This window comes from Maylandia zebra, linkage group LG17 (genome assembly GCF_041146795.1).
Source record: "Maylandia zebra isolate NMK-2024a linkage group LG17, Mzebra_GT3a, whole genome shotgun sequence".
NCBI lineage: Eukaryota > Metazoa > Chordata > Actinopteri > Cichliformes > Cichlidae > Maylandia > Maylandia zebra.
In genome coordinates, this window is record NC_135183.1 from 18,254,441 (window position 1) to 18,276,238 (window position 21,798).

Genomic DNA, 21,798 nt, shown 5'->3' on the forward strand with positions numbered 1-21,798 from the left:
GGGTGGTCTAGCATGACCAAAATCCAAGAATGTTGTGAACAAAAGATGTTGACTCCATTTGGCTGGGAAAATGGTATAGTTATCCATCTTTCTTGGACATGTCGAACTCCACAGAAGATAAAAATGTATAAAAACAAAAAGACAAGTTGATGTCAAGATTCAGGGGTTTTTAGATTGTTTTTTAGGTGTTTTTTTTTTTTTGCAAAAGCACAGGACCTGCCAAGCTGTGTGTCTGCACCCATTCCAGCTTCTCAGATGTGATTACTATCAAATATGAACTCAAGTTTGGAACAAAACTAAACATTTTAATTCTCCACATAATGAATGAGAACTTTTTCTCATTGTTGACAAAAATAAATATAATTGATTTCAGTCTTAGAAAGTGTGCTGTTGCTTTTTCTCCAATAAACCGCCAGCGTGTCCCAGCACTGTCACAGCACTGTCACAGTACTTTTTGGATTACTTTTGATGAGTAATGATGAAGGAAAATGTTCTGTTCTGCTTATGTTGGACCTTTTGAAACAGTTGACCACCACATTCTCCTTGAAAGGCAAATGTGTGTGGAGGCCTTTTTTGGTTCGGTGCCAGTACAGCGGGGGGAAGTGATGGGTTGGTGTATCTCCAACTGCCTTAGAGTGGTTCTCCTCATATTTACATCATCAATGTTTTTCTGTGGAGGTCTCTTATTTCAGACCATCCTCTACCTCCCTTACTTAGAGTGTCCCTCAAGGTTAAGTTTCGGTGCCTTTAATGTTTTTATCTTCTTCCCCTCCAACATATAATGAGCCCCTTCAAGGATATTTTCTATCACTGTTATGCTGATGCCATTCAGTTATACATTTATTTCAAGCCCAGAGATTTATCTGCGCTCCAGCTTGTGAATGATTGCTTAGATTCAATCAAACGTTGGATAGCTGTTAACTTCCTACAACTTAATGAGGGGAAAACTGAAGTCCTTGTATGCGCTCCTGACAGATTTTTTCTTCAGATAATGAAAGCCCTTGGTCCTCTTTCGGTTTATGTTAAATCCTCTATCAGGAATTTAGGTGTCACTTTTGACTGGACTCTCACATTGGACGGTCATGTCAAATCTCTGGTTCGGCCTTGCTTTTATCATTTAAGAAATGTTGTTAAGTTAAGCCCTATTGTGTCTCACTCTGAACATTTATATCTGCACACTTGGACTACTGCAACTCATTGTTTATGTGTCTAAGCAAAGGCTCCCTGGAACGTCTGCAAGTTGTGCAAAATGCTGCAGCTAGGCTTCTGACCAAATTCTCTAAATATTCACATGCTATTCACATTGCTATTTCAGTTATACTGGCTTTGAATTCAGAGTCCATTTTAAAATCCTAGTTTTGAATTTTAGAGCTTTGCATGGACTGGCGCCAGCTTACATCTCTGATCTTCTACAGCCTTATGTCCCTAGCCAACACGTTCTCACTCCCAACTCGTCAAACGTGTGACGCATGGTCAGGCTCCCTCTGCTGCACTTATGGACGCGCAGGGTACCCCTCTCGCGTCGGGAATTGACGTGAAGGGTCCTCCGATTGAAGAGATTGCCGGGAAGTGCCTGTTGTCGGTATATTTAGACATTTTCCAAATCACATTGTAGTGACGTATACAGAACACAATAAATTATATAATGTAAACAACTACCTGAAAAACAGGTAGAACGATACTTTTGTATGGTTTATTGCATTTACGGAGGGAGTGATGTATGCTGGGTAATGGCACAGCTAGCGACTGGGTGACTTTATTCACCCGCTTCGGCTGTTATCAGTCCATACATTAGCGTTATTAGCACAAACCAGTCCCATAGATATGGGCCATCTCCTGCTAGATTGTTCAGAAGGTTGTTCTCATCCATCCAGATGGAGGATCACTAACAGGAGCGTGGGAAGACTCCAGAATCCACTCTGGCTGGAATCCGGTGGATATGCAGTGTGTACAGGTAAGACCATTTAAACGGACAGCATTTATAGAATGACTATTAAAAGTCAGCGAGTGTCAGTAATGTTAATGTGGTTATGTTAGTAATACACCGAGTGCTAATATAACAGCTTTAAGATGCATTTGTAGATGTTATTACGTGTTTTACCGTCTTTATGGTGCTAGCTTAAAGTTACGGTGTAAACGTTAGCTTATATTGGAGGAAAGCTGTTACTGGTTAAACGATGTTAGCACAGAAATATTAGCTTCTGTCATGACTGATGAAGTTACTAGTTAATAAAGTTTTCAGTAAAGTGTTTAATCGCAGCCACAGATTGACAGCAAATATCTCGGTTAGCTTCAGTGCATCTATAATAAATATGTGCAAGTTTCAGTGCTTCGTTTAAACTGTATGATACTTATACTGACCCAGGGTCAGTGTAAAATACAATCCTAGCTGTGTGAACAAAGCCTGGCTCCTTTAATCCTGCATGACAAACCTCAGGATGCAGGTTATTATTACTCTTTCCTGCTGGCACACCTGTCACACCTGAGAGTCAGCTAGAAACTTACAGTGACGTGGACATCATGCAAAGACTGCCAGACTCTGTAATACTGCAAATGATCAGTGACTCAGGTTAACACTAAACTTTAAACGGCACCTCTGTGTCTCTGTGTGCTGAACATCTAGGATTGAGTCAGGCTGCATCAGCTGAAGCTGTTATTTGTATATATCAGTATTTTTTATTCAGGTGTGGGGAAAATACGTAAGACTGCAGTGAAGCGATGCACCAGATTAATCCCTGGCCAAAGGTATCGTACTCAAATCAGACTACTGATCCAGCCACATCAGCCTTTTGTGAGGTCTGTTTAAAGTTGACTAAAAATGAACTGCAGGTTCCTGAGAGGTGGACTGTGAGCACAGAAACACATGTTCATACATACAGCTGCAGCAAACTTACATTAATTTTAAATAGATTTGTTACTCTGATGTCTGTCTCTGTGTTAGTCCTCTGACAGACTGGTGACCTGTCCAGGTGTGCTCTACCTGTGACTACTGGGACAGGCTCTAGCCTCTGTAATAGAAATTTTCTGTTATTCTCATTTTAAGTATTTAAGTGCTTATGCATATGCTTAGTTGTGACACTGTTATAGACTGTTCAGTGAAAGTTTCTAAAACTAGATGAACTTACTTCAGCGTCAGCAGTTTGAGAAAACAACTCCCTTTACAGGTGCTGATAAGGCCAAGGGCACAAAACAGCTTAACCATTGATCCGTTGAAGTGTGGTAGGATCAGTTTGTAACTTCCTCCCTCTTCCTTGGAATGCATAAAGGAGGAGGAGCACAACTTCTGTGGCAGCGCTGACATGACTGAACTGTGATGTTTGATGTGTGTTGGCGCAGTAATAAATAGCTTGATCACAGCTCTTTCTGTGTTGCAGACTTTATTTCAAAAATTCCACGACCCCCCCCCCCCCTCCCACTGTGAACCTGAATTGAATATTCAGAAGACATTTGTTTAAATAGTTCTACAAATCTGAGCTGTCGGTGTGTCCTTGGATTGTGTGGTAATAATATTAGAGCCTGCAATCTTTCTTACTGAATCTCTACTATGAGTCATGTTACCTGAGATTAATTCTATGTTTACCTGTCAGCCTGGACGAATGTGCTGTGTGAAGGAAATTAAATTAAATCAGATCTGAACTGCGTACATTTGAGGAACCTGGTCATATTTAATTGAAATATGAACCAGTGATTTTTTTGATTGCTGATTCCAAGATAGTCTTTGTGGAAATCCTGTTTGGCTTTTTGTCATTTTAATTCTCTTCTCTGTTTTCCAGAACAGTTCTCCACAGTCGCTGTCCACATGGGTCAGTGGGACCAAGAAGCGCTCTGCTAATGTGGGACTCTGACCAGCAACATCCAGCAAGACCCAGACAGCGTTTTCTATCTCCCAGCTGGAGTTTTTTGTTTGTCTGTGACTGGAGAGTCAGATTTTTGTTGAGCTTCACACTTGCAGAGGTAAGTCAGTTTGCAGAGATCCCTCCCACCCTGGCTTTTATGTGCTAGATTTCTTATCTGAAACGGTAATATTTCAGTGACTGCTGCTTCTACACTCTACTGATCCCTGATGGGAGAATCATCAATTTTGGCAACAAAGAAGCCTGGTGGATGTTTGTTTACAGTCTGACGATGGGACATCATGCTCTGCATCTTCAAAGTTTGCCTCCTCATTATTATTCATACCCAGTAATGTGAAGTATGCTCATATCTACTATAACTGAACCAACCTGGTGCTCTTCATTTATGGAGGCTGTTGAGTCTGAATGTTGGATGTTGTGTATCTCGTGTTCTCTGGGCTTTGTTGTCCTCAGTCTTTTTGCAGGATCAGAAAACAAAACCAGGAGGCGCGTAAATGTTTCTTTTCCATGATGTTTCTTCAAATGTTTCTTCTGGATGATGATAAGACTGTGACACAGGATGCCACCTTTGGTCTTGTGATGAAGCAAAGCTCAGGAAGAAGTGTGATTAAATGGTACCCACATGTGTGCTGCTGAGAAGGATGTACAGGGGCACCTGCAGCCAAATCCAAGCTTCAGGTTAGTTGTAGTTGCAGAACGCTATAGACTGAGACAGCTGAGGCATCAAATGTTTGATTAAACGGATGAAAAAGAGAAGTTTCTTCCCTATAATTATCACTTCTTAAAATCTGTAGCAACTTCAAGTCTGTCAGCGTGCTGAGCATGCTCAGAATGTGACAATATATTTTTGTTCAATATTTAATTTCTTTCAGTTGCAATTGTTAAATGAAAAAAAAATAAAAATATATTCTTATAATTTAGCAAACTAATTTATCAAAAGAAATATACATATATCTGTATTAGTTTTAATAAATTAATTTGACAGCTGTATTGAAAATACCATATTGTATTCATACAGAATCAGTTTGGTATCATTGTTTGTCTTTTCACTGATTGTTGAAACTAAGAGTTGCTTTGATCTGTTTAGATCTAAAGTATCCAAAGTTGAGCTCTGATGTTTCTTCACCCTTGTGTGTGTGATATGTGATTCCTACATGCTGGCAGAGCAGCAGTTTGTGCTCACAGATGGTGACGGTGTGGAGAGACGGTGGTGTTTCCTCAGAAGAACCAGCAGAGTCACTCGCTGACTGATGCTCGTCTGCACTGCACAGAGGAAATCAACTGACCGAGGTTTGTCCAGTGACGTGTTATGAATGTATATTTGTTTTATGCTTACAGTTATGTTTTTCTTGACAGAGGCTCTGCAGAGGTTAGACAAAGCAGAGAAAACATGTGCTTTACATTTTACTGTGATTTATTGAGATATTTGTTGCCTGATGTTCAGCAGGAATGGAGAAATGGAATCAAAGGGAGATGTTTTTGCTGTTTTTGTAATGATGTAAGTAAATCTTCAATATTATTTATTTGCTTGGTTATATTAGGAGTGTTTCTGAGTGAGGGGGGAGGAGTCATTATCCAGGTAAAGTGACGTGGATCAGTGGATACACTTGTCTCCCCTTTAAAGGAGACACTCTTAGAGAGAGACGATTAGAGTCATCCTTAAATGTTAGTGCTTTCAAATACACAAACATTTTTAAAGGACAAAAATGAACATCCAACTTTGACTGTAATACAAAATAAATCTTTGCATGTGTGTTTTCAAACTCTCAGATGGGCAGCATATCAGTCTTGGACTGTCTAACCTGCCGGAGCAGCACTGAATGACCACCACACATGAGCATGTTCCTGCAACATTCAGCATCTGATCCTTCATCTGTGTGCTGCTGCTTTTGGTAAGTAGAGTTACCCAACTACAGTAACTCTAAACACATGCCATCCATTTCTAACGGCCTGGTTACTTCCTGTCAGTTACTTTAGAAACCAAGTGGTCACCTGACCTAACACTGTTTCTTCTTCTTCCCCTTAATGTTCAAGTGTCACATGTCAAACAGCTGGAGAGGAAACTACACCAGTGTACTGGGATGTTTCACCAACACGTGCCAGATGCTGTTCCTTCATGGTGACATCACCAGAGACAGCCCCACCCACCTCAGGACCTCGCCATTGATCATGATGATTATAATGATGACAGCGAGCGGAACTAAGACTGTAAAAATCCACGACCAGAATTTTTCTTTCTAATTATTAATGAATACTGAGAGCCTCTTTCTGTGTTTTGTCTGTTTTGTTTTTTTTTACCTCATTTGTTACTAACAAAGTTCACAAACTCACACAGTTTACATTCTGTATGTTTCCATCTTTACCAGCCACACTCTAACTGCATTTAAGAAAATGATCCTTAGAAATCGTCCTTTTTCTCTTTTGTAATTGATGATAATTCAGTGAATATACTGCGCTGCTTCCTTCTATTGCGTCACACATTGCTTTATGTTTTTCAGTGTCCAGTTATTTTTTACTGCTGTTTGAATTCTCTGTATGTTTGACCCTGTAGACTGTTTGATGGACTGCTTGTCTTCCTGTTTGTAACCGCCGCCTGTTTTTTAATAAAGATTTGGATTTCTGACTTCAACACAGCCTCTGCATGTCCTCCCTTTGTGTCCTCTTCCTCTGTGAATGTGTTGCATGTGTCACAGATTCCTTTTATTAACAGCTTTCCCACAGTGAGTTGCATCAGCATTCATTCACAGCACATTTCAGAAGGATTCAGATTAATACAGTGATCTTACAGTCAGAATGATCCTGACAGAGTGCCACTGTAAATGATCTTTCATCAGGTAAATTTTAAAGTTCAGTATTTCAAAGCAGGAGTTATGAAGAATCATGCTGGCATTAGGACTAATAATATGTACTTAAAGTCAAAGTTTTTTAATTATGCTAGAATATTGGAAGACAATCAACTTTTAGTGTTTTCCGCATATTAATTATTCTGAAATAGAGACGGTGACCCTAACTGTACAGAAGCACTAAACAACTGACAATCTAACAGACATCATTGGCCTGAGCCGTCATGCACAGTGAGTCTGATCCTTTGCTGTGAGAGTCTGACAAGCATGTTTCTGGTCAGTTTGGAAGAAATAATATCACAATGTTGATCTTTTTTCCAATATTCCTTCTCTTTTACAACAAACTGTGATCAAAGCTACTTATGTTCACAGCATGTAATAATACTGACAGTCCAGGGCACTGTGGTCTGTTGAGCTAGGGTTAGGGTTAGCAATTCAGACATATGTAATCAATATTAAACGTCTCTGACGTGGGCCACTGTCTGCAGTGTTGGGAAATCCATACCAGGCTGGAACGAGTCAAGGTAGGTGAGCATCCACGAGAAGACACAGCAGATGCATCCTACTAATACTGACAGGACCAGGAGACTCCAGAAACCGAGCATGTTCTCTTCAGTGCCATCCTCGCCTGTCACCCTCTCTGCCCGCAGCTCTTTGAGTATGGGGTAGATAAGGGCGCAGAGAAACCCTTATTACTAATTCGTATTATAATTCAATTTTCATGAAATATTCATATTCAGTATCGGTCCTTTTATATTATAACCACGTATCCACCCAGGCTCATGGTGGGGCAGGGCTCTGTCCTGGGATGCTTGAGTACAAGGTAATGTACACCTGACCAGGTATCCAGTCTGTCAGAATTGTTTTCAATATTTGGTTCAAAAACACGAGTGACAACAAAAATCCAACTAGGATTCTTGCATATGATGAATGAAGTCTGTCTTTGACTGTATTGTCCAGCTGATCCATCAAACCCCCAGCAGGTGAACCTTATTCATGACATAACACGGCAACAATGTAAAAAATGAAACAGCAACAGTCTAAATGTAAAGTGCATTCTAAAGTCCTCTTCAATAAATCATATGCAAAGAGTCATTCAGGACTGTAAAACGTGAACTACAGAACCCAGAGTCTTCATCATTAAATCTCTGGTTGCTTCATTTTTCTATCCTATATCAGATACTTTAAGGTTAGGTTAGGTAAAGTTGCATTCTCATGGTGAGGCAAAGTGCTTTATGTGTGTGTGTGCGTGTCATGAACGGCTATAAAAGGCCTATAATTAAAGAACAAAGCGGGGTTTGAGTTCGAGTTGCGGCAGACTGTCACTACTTGTAAATGGAACGCAGCCTTCCTGCGGCGGACAGCTAATAACAGGAATCGGACGCGGTCCAGCCAAGTCCACAGCAACCACCACAGCAACCGCCTAGCATGACCTTAAAAACATATTCTGTCTTCATAACTATCAAAAACATGAAATGATTTGCAAAGTGTTTAAGTGTTACAGCTGCAGAGAGCTATGGTGGTATCTTTGGAAGCTGTTTGCATAGCTAATAATATACGATGTAACCATGGAGACAGTCAGTCATGTGAGCTAGCGGTGCACGTTTACTACAGTGAATAAGGTGATTGTGTGCACAGCGTCCACACGCTGCAGAGGGTAAAGACATTACTTCAATATTGTTTTATATTTGCCTTCTGTTGACCATCACCTCAGGTTCACCATTACAGTTTCAGCAGACAGATGCACACTGTCTAAATATGAACACAATCAAAAACTCATGTCTCAGAAATAAGCACAGCTGTTCATGTTTGTCATTAGAGTTTTATTTGTAAGAAAACTATGAACTTCATATTGTGCATCAAACAAAAGAACATTTCACAACTCTGAGTCAACAGAAATGTCTCTAATGTAGACGTGTACAGTGTAGTGTAAGCATTAAAAGATCATAAAGGAAACACTAACATTCATGTGAAACTAATTGTAATAAAAAAATGAACAGGTGCTTTATAGATTTAAAAGAAAGAATCTGAAAACAACACTTTTTTGGTCTAAGTGATCAAAGTAGAAAACAGAACTGATGTTCAAAAACAAACCGTAGCTGCACTAATATTGCACATCTCCATTGTTGTGGTGAACAGACATGTTGCTTTTAAAACCACATGCAGTGTGTGACCGTGACTGTTCACTGAGACCATGAACGCCACTTCGCTGAAGCCTTCGCCTTCTTCTTCTTCTTCTTCTAAATTGGAAGCAGAAGCAGCACGAGCTGCTTTGATCTACTGAAAGGAAAAAGCAGAACATCTGAGCTGAAACCAGTCAGCTGAAATCATTAAGACAGGAACAAATTCAATGCAGTGTCTCAGGTGGCTTAGCCTGTTACAACTGTTGATACAAGCTAAATACGGTTAACACACAGTGTCAGGGAGCTCCAGTGTGGGAACTAGTGGCTTTAGGTTTGTAGTCATTTAACTTTCATCCATTCATTCATTTAATTCAGGAGGAAGAAATGTCAGGTTGATGCAGGCTGGTTACATGCATTTGGTCCCATGCTGTCTTTAACTAAATGACTTGGTTCACTTTATGGCTGGGCTGTATGTGGGGTTATATCATGTTATTTGGGCAGGAGTACCTGTCCCCTGTTAGACTTAGAAAGTTTCTCCATAAGTAGAGTTTCTAACTCTTCTAGCACATCTGTGGCTGACAGCTTTTTGGTGGCTCTTTTTACCCCACACTGGTTGTGAGTGTGTAAATAGCCCCACTAGTTCTTTTGGGTTGCAGTTAACTTGGGAGGAAGAGGTAGGTCTGCCATGACTAGATGTATAACAATTATCTGGGATACATAAATTTCATAATGCATGCATATATCTCTATAAACCTGCCTGAGGGCTGCCATTTTTTTACATTCAGTTATTTCTTTGTTGAATCTAAATAATGAATGTGTTACAGTTAAACTGACACTGATCAGTGTGAATGGCTCATTGGGACACAGAAACCTTTAAATTAAACCCATCACCTGATATCGAGTGTCAAACAATATCAAAGCTGTAAAAGCTCTTTACAGTCAGAATTTATAAAACTATGATTGTAAATTAATTCAAACAAGTGAGCTTTTCTCTTTGTGCTGAATATCAACACTGTGGTTTCTTAGACTGTAAGCTTTACTTTAGCACAACCACTTGTAGAAGCTGCCACTCCAAATGTCTTTTGATAACAAGAAAAAAATACCTTTTCAGTACACGGCCTGAAGTTCTTCTCCGACATCTTCTGCCATCAGCTTTGTCTGCTGGTTTGAAGACAATAAACCACAAAAAAGATGATTTAGTCACTTTGTCTGCGTCATGCAGCTCGAATGTGTCGTGTAACGATGTTGAATAGCCGTCGTTATCCCTCTGCTGTGTCAGCAGGATTGTACTGTACAGCATCTCATTGATATGTGAGGAATGCTAATGTAAACAGACTTACATCATTAAAACATAAAGGACAGGAGATATTTAGATATTTTTATATTTATATTACATTTTATAGCTGACGGATATTACTAAATAGATAGAATTTACTAAATAGCTGGATGAACATGAAAAATATGTCTATAATCACAAATGACCATGAGAGCCAGTAGAATTAATTCAACTGGACACTCGAAAGACGTCCTTAAATGCTCTTTAAGTGGCAGAACAAACGAACAAACACTTAATTGCTTACTTGAGATGAAATCTGCTCAGCTACTTTGAAAACAGCTTCTAACTGGTTCCTCCTGTAACAGGATGACTGCTCAGGGGTAAGGCCATCATGCAATCCAGCAACCTTTATGGTTCTGCTTTGATTCACCAGGAACTATTAGGGAAACCTTCCAGCGCCTCCTGTGAAAGACACAGGCATAAACACACAAACATTTATTAACATGTTCCACAGTCTTCCAGTTTGATTTTCTCATCCTGTGGACAACAACGTACATGGATGCAGGTTTATTGTTAACTTTTGTAAGGTTTATTTAGTGAACATATCCAGCTGCAGCTCCACTGTGATCCTGAGCTGGATAAGCACTTAAGAAAATGTGTCAATAAATGGACATACATCAACTTACTATATTTATCCAAACAGACGGGACCAATAATGCTTCACTGAGTTAGAGACTTTAATGTCTCTTCTATGTAAGAAGATCTCGTGCTGATATACCAGCAAACTTGACAACAAAGGTTTTTCAGACTACATGTAGCTGTCCTCTATGTCAGCTCACACATTTACATTCATGTCACACTTATTTCTGCTTTCCCATTTTATAATTATTACTTACATTTTGATTATAAACCTTGAGTTTGTAAATGATCAGATTACATAATTGGAATACAATGTATCCAATTCAGGGTTGCAGGAGGATGAAGCCTATCCCAGCTGATACAGGACAAAGACAGGCTGCCAGTTTATTGCAGGGCTAACACAATATGTGTAACAGAAAATCCACTTAAATGTTTGATATTTCTTATAATAATCATAATTATGACTATTATTTAAAGGTTTCTTTATAAATACATTTTGATTTTTTGTAACCTCTAAAATATAAACCTGAGCTGTTTCAGATTCTGACCTCTGACCTCACTGCAGCTCCCTCTTGGAAGTACGTCTGCTTCTTGTCTTCCCCCAGTGTTGACCGCCTGCCCTTGATATCACGTACTGTACCTGAGGAACAAAACAGGACAAACACTTGCCTTCATTTAAGAAGTACATTCATACAGAGGTAATCTATGGAAACACACTAGTTCAACCTTTGGGAGGAATCAGTTCCTGTGAAACATTTCTGTAAATGAACATCATGTGGAGAATGAATGAAATGAGTTCTTCAGGTGACTCAGCAGTCCCACACTGACAAATGAAATCTAGTTAAACTATTAAGCATATTTGCTCTTCTGAAATCTGTGTTAAACAACAACAAACATAAATTAGTAACAAAAATACAGCTGAGTAGAGGCTTTACAAACCACCAGCAGCCATAATGCTAAATTTTAATCTTCAAATGTTTCTGAGCCGTCTTCAACCTGCTTTTAACACATTAAAGTCCCACAGTCAATGCAGCCTGACTCAATCCTAGATGTTCAGCACACAGAGACACAGAGGTGCCGTTTAAAGTTTAGTGTTAACCTGAGTCACTGATCATTTGCAGTATTACAGAGTCTGGCAGTCTTTGCATGATGTCCACGTCACTGTAAGTTTCTAGCTGACTCTCAGGAGATGGCCCATATCTATGGGACTGGTTTGTGCTAATAACGCTAATGTATGGACTGATAACAGCCGAAGCGGGTGAATAAAGTCACCCAGTCGCTAGCGGTGCCATTACCCAGCATACATCACTCCCTCCGTAAATGCAATAAACCATACAAAAGTATCGTTCTACCTGTTTTTCAGGTAGTTGTTTACATTATATAATTTATTGTGTTCTGTATACGTCACTACAATGTGATTTGGAAAATGTCTAAATATACCGACAACAGGCACTTCCCGGCAATCTCTTCAATCGGAGGACCCTTCACGTCAATTCCCGACGCGAGAGGGGTACCCTGCGCGTCCATAAGTGCAGCAGAGGGAGCCTGACCATGCGTCACACGTTTGACGAGTTGGGAGTGAGAACGTGTTGCCCTAGCAGGTGAACTCATCTGATTAGGGCCTGCTTGCTATACAGCACACTAAGATGAGAACTAAGGTTGATAGAGTTTTTGCCACTGTGGCCCCTAGACTGTAGAAGTCTATCCCTCTGCACCTCAGTAGTCACTTCTAAAAAACATCTCAAAACTCACCTTTTTAGTATTTCTTTTGGTTAATTTTTGCCTGCTTATGTTGTTTGTTTTATGTTTTAGAACTTGTTATTCTATGTGCAGCACTTTGTGATTCTCTGTCTAGAAAGGTGCTATATAAATAAAAATTTTACTTACTTACTTACTTTGAGGTTAGCAGACTCATCAGTGCGGGCGTGCAGCCACTGAGGGCTCGGCTGGATTAAAAAGCTGCAGACGCTCGGCCCTCTGTGGCCATTTAACTCCTCTGCTGTTCAGGCAGAAACACAACTCTTCCCGAGGTGCCTTCTTTTCAGCTCGTCAATGTAAGGAGCACTCTGATCAGCAGAATGAGAACCTAATTGAGACCAGTCCATCACTTCCCCCCGCTCTACTGGCACCGAACCAAAAAAGGCCTCCACACACATCTTTTAATACAAACTGATGATCAGAAGCTTAAAAACACTTTCCCTCCACTCTTCTGCAGAAATGTTAAATTCAGTGATGCTCTGAGAAAGCAGACGTTTCTCCACAAAGATTTAAGTAAACCATAATCCTGTGCTGCTGCTCACCCTTTGTTACACATGATGACGTTTTCTGTCTGGTAATACTAGGCCTCAAATTCTTGTTTTAAAAGAAACATTTCAGGGTTTTGACAAGTTAATGAATTAGAATAGAATAGAATAGAATAGAATAGAATAGCCTTTATTGTCATTGTACAGAGTACAACGAAATTGGAGTGCCACTCCCTTGGTGCAAGTTTCAATAATAAATATAAATGTAAAATATAAAAAGTACAAAAAAAAACAATCGTAAGTACTCAAACAATAGTATGTACAATATATACAGGATAGCAACATTAATATAATGACAGTATGAATAGCAGCATAATATAATGACAGTGACGGTATGGAATAGGTTCAATTGTTTTTGTGCTTATTTACTACGGTGATAGCTCTGGGAAAGAAGCTATCCCTGAATCTGTTTGTCCTGGTTTTATGTGACCTGTACCGTCGGCCTGACGGTAATAGTTTAAACAGTTGGTTGCTGGGGTGAGAGTGGTCCTTGATGATATTGCCAGCTCTGCTGAGGTACCGAGAGTTTGCAGTGACCTCCAGGCTGGGCAGAGAGCAGCCAGTGATCTTCTGGGCTGTGTTGATGACCCTCTGCAGTACTTTCCTGTCTGCAGCTGAGCACCCTGCATACCATGTTGTTATGCCGTACGTTAGGATGCTCTCTATGGTGGCTCTGTAAAATGTCACCAGCAGCCTCTCCTCCAGGTTGTTCCTCCTGAGCACTCTCAGATTAGAAAATAACATGCAGAAATTGTGTTTAGTTTTCATTGATCCAAAAGACACTCATATATTAATCAGCACATTAAACAGTCTTAATCCAGGTAATCGGTGTGTCTGTGTGGAGTATCATGTTTGTTTTGAGGTTTATGTTAGCTGAATTTGGACATTAACTTTCCTGCCAGGTCACAGAGGGGAGGCTGAGCTGGATGTTGGTCCTGGGGGAATGGGGTTCAGCTTGGCCCCTCTGACAGGACCTTCTCAGCTCTCCTTTAAGCATGCCATAGCTGCTCTATCTGGGTTACCCAGTTCTGTTCGGGCCTCAGCATGCCCTAGATCAATATGGAAATCAGAGGTTTTAAATGAGCCTCACAGATGCAGATTGGAGCAGTACACAAGAAAGTTTTCTTATGTGTGACTGTGCTTCAAGTTCATGTTCAGTTCTTGTTTTTGTATAAAGTTTTCAGGTTTTCTGACGATCCAGATTCTAACATTGTATAACGTCTTTAACTGATGTGAAACTTTGGACAGTGATACTCAGTCTTAGAGGATGATTCAGTCTCAACTACTCTGAGTCAAGTACAGGGTGGGCCATTTATATGGATACACCGTAATAAATGTGAACGGTTGGTGATATTAAAGTCCTGTTTGTGGCACATTAGTATATGTGAGGGGGCAAACTCCTCAAGATGGGTGGTGACCATGGTGGCCATTTAGAAGTCGGCCATCTTGGATACAACTTTTGTTTTTTCAATAGGAAGAGGGCCATGTGACACATCAAACTTATTGGTAATGTCACAAGAAAAACAATGGTGTGCTTGGTTTCAACGTAACTTTATTCTTTCATGAGTTATTTACAAGTTTCTCTTTGTTCACAGCCATTGACATGTCGAAGAGGTTAACACGTTAACACGTGAAACCAAGCACACTATTGTTTTTCTTGTGACATTACCAATAAGTGTGATGTGTCACATGGCCCTCTTCCTATTGAAAAAAACAAAAGTCTTTTTCATTGTAGCTGAAGTCTGGGACAAACTGTGTTCCTTTTCACCACAATACGAAACGCGTAATATTTTCTCTGAATACGAGACAATTCCGTTTTTTGCGGGACGCTTGGCAACTCTAATAATTAACCTTATGAACAAAATAAAGTTCAACATCAGTAACATCATAGCACCACCCAGCTGTATAGAAACTCCGTCATGCTAGCTAGCACGCAGTACGAAAAAGTTAGCATAACGAAAATAAACTCCACCTAAACTTGGTTCATATCTGACCCAGATGGACTGCAGGTTATAACTTCTTACCTGAAGTTCAGTTCACCTGACACTCTCAGACCAGCGGCCGCTTCGGGTCTCTCCTCTTGCCTCCCTTTTCCTTCATCCACCTGCTGGCTTCCACCACTTGCTAATGTTATTGAATCTGTGGAAGCTCCGCGATAGCCACCACACGAAGTAACGAATAACGAGCCTATCTAAATCCCAGTAACGAGTAACGCGTTCCCGGTTTTGGCATAATAACTAGTTACCGTGCTCGTTACCACAATAATAACGTAGTTACTGTAATGCGTTACTTAATATCGCGTTAGTCCCAACACTGGTAACCAGTGTGTTAAGTGGATGTGTTGTACAGGGAGATGGCCACAGACAGGAAAGGTTTCCTGTGTCGTTCAGTGGTGCTTTTCGGTAATCTCAGTCTCTCACTGAACGTGCTCCTGTGACTGACCAGCATGTCATGGAGTGGGTGGGAGGTGTTATCCAACATTGTCTTTATCTTGGACAGCATCCGCCTGTCCGACACCACCTTGAGGTAATTACAGTAATTACAGGAAGGAAAAGCAGGACAACAAAACAATCTACAAACAGGTGAGAATGGTGGCATGCAAAATGACACAGTATGTGTTCCAGCCCTAGAGAAATATCATGATCCTGGCACTTTTGATTTTGTGAGTTATATTTCCGCTTATCCTGTTTCTCCCATATCTCATAAAGTCTAAGTCTGTGCAAGTTGTTCTTATGATTTAGTTATTTCTGGTTTTATTTTGATGGTTTCTTATCTCGTTTGTGTTGTGTTTAGTTTCACTTCCACTATCTTCTTTTCCCTGATTAGTTTCAATTGTGTATCTCACGCATCTCCATTGTGCCCCAGTCACCCTGCTGTGTGTATTTAAGCCTGGGCCCCAGTCAGGCCTTTGTCTGTTTGCTTACATTTATGTTTCTTAGTAATTGTGTTCAGACAATTTTGGATTCCTGCTATTTTTTTTCATTGGTTTTTTCTGGTACCTGTTTTGAACAAATTCTTCTACATCATCAAACAAAAACAAAAACAAAAAAATGGATTATATAGATAGTCCATGGATCCCAAAGATATTGCAAAACGCCAGTAAAAAGAAATATATCCTGTACAGAGAATTTATAAAGTGCAGACCTAAAGAAATGTGAATGATGATTTTAATAAATTCTTTGTAAGTTTCAGATGAGACCTAGCTGATAAAATTACTGCTTTGAGAAAGAGCAGAGGAACAAATAGAAGAAAAATCCTAATTAAATGTTTCTAACAGCACAAGAGGAAAATACAATAATTGATGTTGTAGAGAGATGTCAGGACAAAATCTCAACTACACTGTAAAAAAAGTCAGTAAAATATACAGCAAAACACCGTCAAATTCCAACGGTAATGGAGCGTAAAATCAAAAACTTCCTTTTACTGTATTAAATAGATTGAATAACCGTTAATTGTGAGACTGGATAAAACTTTGTTTTTTACTGTAATAAAATGTTGAAATTATAAATATTTTCTGTGAAAACAAATAAATATGCATACATTTTACAATTACATATTGTAATGTTGAAAATGTCTGAAAAACTTAGATTTTACGGTATTATTTGAGTAAAACTACATCTTTTGGGGTTGTGCACATTGGAATTCACAGTATAAAGCTGTAGATTTTTAAGCAAACAAAAACATTCATTTTTACAGAAACAAGATGTTAAAAAATAGGGTCCACCGTAATAATACAACCAGTACATACCATTAAAAAAAAAGCAAATATCAGCAGTGAAAGACAATAAAACTGATAGTATTTTTTTATTTTAAAATTCAGATACTGATATACAGATTAAAAGTTAGGCCTGCAGTATATCATTGTTAACCTTCTGATAAAAAAATCAACAGCAAAAGAAGATGTTAAAAATAAAGTTTATGGTTGTGAATAAAATTGATTTCAATAATCTTTTTTAATTATTATTTTAAAACAACTTTATGTTGTTGTGTTTCACGCCATATTATCAGACCACCTTAAGTGGGTCGGCCTTAAATTTTGAATTTGTGTGATCGCTGTTGATTGGTAGCTAAACTGCTGGTAAACTGTGTACAGACGTTTTACGTTCGAATTGCAGAGAAAAAAAATCTGGTAGCAACATTGTGCAGTATGAGCGAACCATTTCACCAAAAAAGGGGGAAGCAAGGCAAGACGTGGCTGCAGCGGTCTGCAGACGTGACTTCTGATCAAATTCGAACCTCCTAAAGAAACAAAGAGCGACGTTACATTGCGGGATGACGTCACCTGAAAATGACCAATAGCGCGGCGCGCTGCTGAGCTGTGTGCCAACCGCTCTTTTTTTCATGCAGGAGACTCAAGTTGGCTTCGCTAACGGACACAGTTTTGAACTCGTATATTAGCGCCATTTATTGCTGCTTGGACCACAGCATCTTCGGAATTTGTAGACATCCTGGCAGCTTACAATTAGTTCGAGGTGAGGTGAGTACATGCAACTTCAAGTTATCTCTGTTATAAAAATCCACCAGCCCAGCGTTTATAGATAATTTTAGCAGTTCGTTTTTTATGAGTGAGGTTGTGAATTTAGTTAGCATTTGTGAGTTGAGTTAGCATTACTGTTGCGAGGGAAGCATTGCTCTGGATTAGTTTCTGTATATGGCGTGCTTAATTCGCTAGGGAGGAATTACCAAAGTACATGGAGTTATGTTAACGTGTAATTTCTGTGGTAAGGTAGTTCAGTCATCAAGGGGCTACGTGCTTCATTGTAAACTGCATCGGAATGAGCCACGTTGTTTCTTTCGGTGTATTGAAGCAGGCTGCAAGCAGACATACACCAGGTATGGCGCGTTTAAGGCTCATTTTTACCGAAGACACTCTGCCCCCACCCATGTCACTGGTGTGGTGGTGGTTTCTTTGTTTACATGTGCAATGGCGATGTGTGAACGTCAGTGTCAGAACTCTAAAGAGTTAATAGCTCATCTGAAGAGCCATATTGTGGAAGGACACGTGGTCACTTGTCCAGTAAGAGGATGCACAAATACCTTTAGAGTTAAATCATCTTTTACTGCTCACATGTCACGTAAACACAGTTTTCAGACAGCAGCATTGGTGATTTATATAGAGAGTCTGCATGTCAATCATCATCTGTTCCAACCACATCAGATGACTTTGTACCCTTGATTTCCGAGCCTGCTGCACAGTCTATTACACATGAAGATAACATGGAAATGCCCCCTGAATTCTGTGATCTTTTTCTGAGAAACGTTTCACTATTCTACTTAAAATTGCAGGGTCAGTTTCTACTGCCTGCTTCAACCATACAGAACATTGTAGAGGAAATGCAGAACATGCATGAGTTGGGACAGACATACAGTTTGGGTAAACTTGCATCACTGTTAAAAGATGACACATCATTATCAGAGGAGGACATCAACAAAGTCTGTGAGTCTGTCAAAAGCTATGATCTTTTTTCTGCATGTCATACCGGGCCATTGAGGACAGTGCACTCCAGAGCTCAGATCTTTAAAAAAGCCTTCAACTATGCGGAACCAAAGAAAATATTTTTAGGGAGAGATGAAAACAGAAAAGATAGGTTTGCCTATTATGTGCCTTTAAGAGAGACTTTGAGATGTCTGCTAGAGTCTGATCTGTGGCAGAAATCAGAAGAGCCCTCTACTGAGCCTCCTGCTGATGTTCTGTGTGACATAAGTGATAGTAAGCTGTTTTAAATAAAATGATTTTTTTGGTCAAAACCCATTGACTTAATTGATTTCTATCCATTAACATCTTACATGAAGTATGGGTACCAAATGGTTCCACTGAAACACAGTGTGCTGTCACAATAATGGTGCTGTTAGTTTGGTACTTACGAAACACTGTATAAAAGTGTAGTATCAAGCAAGATCAGCTTCATATTTTAAGACCAAAGGTACCACTTGGTGTAAATTGACCTTTATTCACATTCTTTTATCAGACATCTTGGAAATGGGGGGCAGCATAAGGAGTTCCATTACTAAGGTGCTGCCGGACCTGTCTGCCTCAATCCTTGAAATTGTACTGGAGGCACTACAATCATTAGGAGTGGAGACATCTGAGAAACAAACCAGTAAGTATTATGATTTCATTGCACAATAGCCATGAAGGACTTTCTGTTTTTTCTATTATGCTTTGGCCAAGGTCCAAAAAGTACAATTAATCTATTGTTTGTGATATTGTTTTACAGCACCAAATATGGAAATTTCAAGCCAGGCCAGCATATCATCTCCATCTGTTTTAAGGTTTAAGGGTGGTGGCACAGCTAAGACCCAAGAGTCTCTTTCAAGGTTAGTAAAGTAAACAGATTCAAGAAGATATTTTACACATTTCTTTGTCGTCTGTCTCTAAATCTTATTTTGTCTTTATTATGATTAAAAAGGTTTGTTTTGTTCCTGCCCTTTTCAGACACTGAATTTGAGCAGAAACCATAAGGATACTCAAAGGACCTGTGACTCTCAGGAAATGGTGAGATTTCAGGTCATAATCTTTTTTTTTTCCATTAAATTAATTTTCCTTTTTCCCTTTACAATATTGCTGTTTTGTTTTTGTAAACAGCATCAAATGAGAGAGACAGATGAAACAGTTTCAAGACAATGGCAGGAAAAAAATGCTGAAGATTGAAACAAACCTTGGCTGTAAATATTTGGTATGTGTTTTACCGTAAATCAAATTGTTGAAAAACATTCAGCTACACTGCAACACAGGGAAACTTGATTTGCACTTATTTTGTTACTTTAATTTCTTGTCTCATTATTTTTGTCAGTTATTATTGTTTATGGTGTATGCCCTTCTTGTTTTCCTTCTGAATGCAGAAGGTATCTAGCCAGTCCACAATGAAAGCTTCGTTGCACCCAATGAGTCTTCTGGCAGAAATGATGGCGGCTGTATTCTTTGGTTTCCCTAAACATCACACCCTGCCTGTTTATACGAGGCTCTTCAATTAAGTCTGCACCCAAAGATTCAATAAGAGGTAAGCAGTGGTATTATTCAAGTTTTGCTAAAGAAAGATGGACAGGAGACACTAATCTTAATCAGCCGAGCTCAGGTTCATGTCCAGGTGAGCAGTTTCATACGCTATAAAATGTAGATTGAATGATAGGTCTCATCACCATGCATTCAGCCATTAACTTCAAGTTCTATGATAAATCAATACGAAACTTAAATACGTTTTCCAACAAATTATGATTGTGATTAGGGCTGCGTTGTCTATGTATAACTTTTACATAAGTAGATTTAAAGTATAACTATTGCCAAAACGCAACCTGGGCTGTTTTTTTTGTTTTGTTTTTTTTACTGTATCGATTTTGATGTGCTCAAATTTATGCCCCGGCCCCCTAGTATTCCCATTCACTGGCTATTGACCACAAAACAAAATCACGGTCAATCTCAAAAACGGCTTGTTTGTCGTAATTATGCTTTTAGATATATGTTTGTCTCGTTTACAGTAAAAAAAAAAAACTGAAAAAAACAGCCCAGGTTGCATTTTGACAATAGCTATCCTTTAAGAACTGTATATTTTACACTTAAGAAATCATTTATCATTAGATCTGGTTTTGGCAGCACGTTTTGTTCATTTCTGTGCATTTTGCTCAAGCACTGATCAAACTTTGTCCATTTTTTTTGCTGCAGAGGGGATCCTGCCAGTCCAAAGTGAACTCCTGATGGACATTGAAGTACTCCTGCAGAGCTTGTATCTTCAACACCATGCGCATTAGAAACTCCACCGAGTCCTTTCCTTCACCAAGGCAGGACCCAGTGACTCATTACTGTTGATAGGTCAGGGGCAGGTAATATTTTGTTTCATGTTTATTCATTCCTCCATGGATTACCAGCCATATATATGGACACATGCTGTATTCTCAAGATCTATGCTGTTTTGTAGGAATAGAGAAAATAATATGTTTAGTCTGTTTTCAAATGGTATGTCAAATTTTCTCATTGTTTATCAGTAATATTCTCTACCTTGGTTGTATATGAGCATCTTTAGATTTTTCTATATTTAGCGGTTGCAAATGTAAAATGTACGGTAAACCATTTATGTTCCTCATATTGTACTGTATTTTTAGCGGTAAAATACCGGCAGCTGTGGTTGCCAGGAATTTACCGTAAAATGTATCTGGTCAAAATAAAATGCTGTAATTTGTTATACAATTTCACTGTGTTTTTTACTGTCAAAGGTTTTAATAAGGTTTAACATATTTCTGTTATTTTTACAGTTATTTACAATAATAGGGTCTATCCTCCATCCATCCATCCATCTTCATCCGCTTATCCGAGGTCGGGTCGCGGGGGTAGCAGCCTAAGCAAAGAGGTCCAGACCTCCCTCTCCCCGGCCACCTCCTCCAGCTTGTCCGGGGGAATACCAAGGCGTTCCCAGGCCAGCCGAGAGATATAATCTCTCCAGCGTGTCCTGGGTCTGCCCCGGGGCCTCCTCCCGGTGGGACATGCCTGGAACACCTCGCCCAGGAGGCGCCCAGGGGGCATCCTTACCAGATGCCCGAACCACCTCAGCTGGCTCCTTTCGATGTGGAGCAGCAGCTGCTCTACTCTAAGCCCCTCCCGGATGGCCGAACTTCTCACCCTATCTCTAAGGGAGAGGCCAGCCACCCTTCGGAGGAAGCTCATTTCCGCCGCTTGTATCCGCGATCTCGTTCTTTCGGTCACTACCCACAGCTCGTGGCCATAGGTGAGGGTAGGGACGTAGATCGACCGGTAAATTGAGAGCTTCG

The 21,798-nt window shown here is 39.7% G+C and overlaps 3 long non-coding RNA genes across 16 annotated transcripts; 2 read left to right on the plus strand and 1 right to left on the minus strand.

Annotated features, from left to right (window-relative positions):
• Positions 1-609: 609 nt before the first annotated feature.
• On the plus strand, positions 610-6,483 carry LOC112431022 (uncharacterized). Of its 13 annotated transcripts, XR_013093982.1 has the most exons (8): positions 610-1,582; positions 1,875-1,954; positions 2,685-2,745; positions 3,774-4,532; positions 5,019-5,144; positions 5,302-5,352; positions 5,625-5,746; positions 5,889-6,483. It is a non-coding gene; the product is annotated as an uncharacterized LOC112431022 (long non-coding RNA). The 13 variants fall into 13 exon arrangements; XR_013093983.1 differs by lacking the exon at positions 2,685-2,745 and having other exon boundaries at positions 1,022-1,582; positions 3,779-4,532; XR_013093981.1 differs by lacking the exon at positions 2,685-2,745 and having other exon boundaries at positions 1,023-1,582.
• Positions 6,484-9,923: 3,440 nt separating this feature from the next.
• On the minus strand, positions 9,924-11,916 carry LOC112431016 (uncharacterized). 2 transcript variants are annotated; one of them, XR_003022293.2, is made up of 3 exons: positions 11,284-11,916; positions 10,401-10,558; positions 9,924-9,981 (listed from the first exon to the last, which is right to left on the minus strand). It is a non-coding gene; the product is annotated as an uncharacterized LOC112431016 (long non-coding RNA). The 2 variants fall into 2 exon arrangements; XR_003022294.2 differs by having other exon boundaries at positions 9,938-9,978.
• A 4,541-nt stretch (positions 11,917-16,457) lies between these two features.
• On the plus strand, positions 16,458-21,273 carry LOC112432855 (uncharacterized). Its single transcript, XR_013093987.1, has 7 exons — positions 16,458-17,515; positions 19,008-19,139; positions 19,257-19,356; positions 19,475-19,534; positions 19,625-19,715; positions 19,882-20,039; positions 20,699-21,273. It is a non-coding gene; the product is annotated as an uncharacterized LOC112432855 (long non-coding RNA).
• Positions 21,274-21,798: the final 525 nt, after the last annotated feature.